General features: G+C 41.5%; 1 pseudogene; it reads right to left on the reverse strand.

Annotated features, from left to right (window-relative positions):
* Window positions 1-217: 217 nt before the first annotated feature.
* On the reverse strand, window positions 218-972 carry LOC107130275 (large ribosomal subunit protein uL24-like; annotated as a pseudogene).
* Window positions 973-2,205: the final 1,233 nt, after the last annotated feature.

Here is a 2,205-nt window from a genome sequence, read left to right on the forward strand (position 1 = left end):
CCTGACCTTGAGATCCACCTGCCTCAGCTTCCCAAAGTGCTGGGATTACAGACGTGACTCACCACACCCACTCCCAGATTTTTTAAATATATAAAAAGATACATATTAAGGAATCATGCTTTCTACCCTGACTCTATCCACCCCAAACTACCATCTGCAACAAGTATTACTTTTATTGGTTTCTGGTACATTCTTCAATTACTTTCAACATATTGCCTTCTTTTTTTCATTTCAAGTTTTAATGAAAGCTTGTATATAAGATTACCTCATATCTGCATCTTCTGTATTGTTTCTTCCTTGTATTTGCCCTTTTCCTTTCCTACTTGGTGAGATTTTCCTTTCCATTCAAGGACCGTTTTGAGGTCTTTGTCCAGTTTTAGCCTATTGATAACCACTTTGCTGGGGTGAATACTTACATGGATGGTTGTGCCATTAGCCTTTTCCTGCTGCACCCATTCAATGTAGATGACATATTTCTTACCGTAAACCTGGACTACTTTGCCAATTTGCTGACCTTTATAGTGTCCTCGTACAACCTGAACTTCATCATCCTTTCAGATGGGCATGGATCAAACATTGTACTTCTGTCTCAGCTCTGTGGAAAGAGAGGAAGACATTATCTTCCTGCAAACGTGGGAAGGTTCATTGAAATGCCTTTTGTGGTTCTTACTTTGGTCAGAAGTCACAAAGGGATTGAATTTCATTTTGGCTGTTCCCACTTCAGTGATGGTCGCAAAAGGGAAGAGCACTTTCAACATATTGGCTTTAATGCATACAGGTGGATACCTTTAGTAAGTAGTTGGATAGATGTTTCTGGGGCTCAAGAGATGTGTTCATTATACACACTGAATCACCAACGCAGGAGTAAGTAATAGTTGAAGATGTAAGCACAGATGAGATCACCAAGAGAGAATGGGAAACTTAAGGACAAAACTGTAGGACACCAGGGATGAATCACGAATACAAGGTAAAAGGGTGAAGACAATAAATTTAAAAGTCTCTTTCCAAGAAGTAAACTATATGCTCCATAGAGAAGCCTATGTTCAGTCACTACTGTTTTCGTGGTGCCTAGCCCAGTGCCTGAAACCTAGTAAGTACGAAATAACCATTTAATAAAGTCCAGCTCTCAAAGAAGAGAGAGAAAGTAAACTTCAGAAGATTCAGGATAAGAGGAGGATTGCTTAAAATGGGAAACTACTTTTCCATATTTATGTGCATGTGAAAAGCAGCAAGAAGAAGAAAGTATTTGAAGGTTCAGCATCTAAGACCACTAAAGAAGGCAGGAAGTGAATGAACTCAGTCCTTGTGATGCCCCTTCCTTATAGCTTCTCTTTGCTTCCCTGGAAATGGAAAGGGTGGTCTATCATTAATAATGAAGTTGCCTAATGTCACAGGACTCATTACTCCAAATATATTTGTTTTTGTTTTTGTTTTTTTGAGACTTGAGACTTTTTGAGTCTTGCTCTGTTGCCCAGGCTGGAATGCAGTGGTATGATCTCAGCTCACTGGAGCTTTCGTTTCCCGGGTTCAAGTGATTCTCCTGCCTCAGTCTCCCGGGTAACTGGGATTACAGGCACCTGCCACCACGTCTGGCTAAGTTTTGTATTTTTAGTAGAGACAGGCTTTCGCTAAGTTGGTCAGACTGCTCTCGAACTTCTGAACTCAGGTGATCCGCCTGCCTCAGCCTCCCAAAGTGCTGGGATTACAGGTGTGAGCCATTGCACCTGGCCTATTTGATTTGAATTGGGTAGAAGAGTCCATATGAGGGCATTCCTTGAAAGCCTGACAGTCTCAGGCACACCCTGTGAATTTGCTCCACTTGCTTGTACCAAAATGTTTTCACTACTCATATAGATATTGCTAGGCTTTTCTGCTAAATTTGAAGACCTATATTGGTAAAATATAAAATATAGGTTTAAAAACCTATGTATTACTATGCAGCCATAAAAAAGGATGAGTTTGTGTCCTTTGTAGGGACATGGATGCAGCTGGAAACCATCATTCTTAGCAAACTATCACAAGAACAGAAAACCAAACACCGCATGTTCTCACTCATAGGTGGGAACTGAACAATGAGATCACTTGGACTCGGGAAGGGGGACATCACACACCGGGGCCTATCATGGGGAGGGGGGAGGGGGGAGGGATTGCACTGGGAGTTATACCTGATGTAAATGACGAGTTGATGGGTGCTGACGAGTTGAT

The sequence above is a fragment of the Macaca fascicularis genome, chromosome 7, assembly GCF_037993035.2.
Source record: "Macaca fascicularis isolate 582-1 chromosome 7, T2T-MFA8v1.1".
In the NCBI taxonomy this organism is placed as follows: domain Eukaryota; kingdom Metazoa; phylum Chordata; class Mammalia; order Primates; family Cercopithecidae; genus Macaca; species Macaca fascicularis.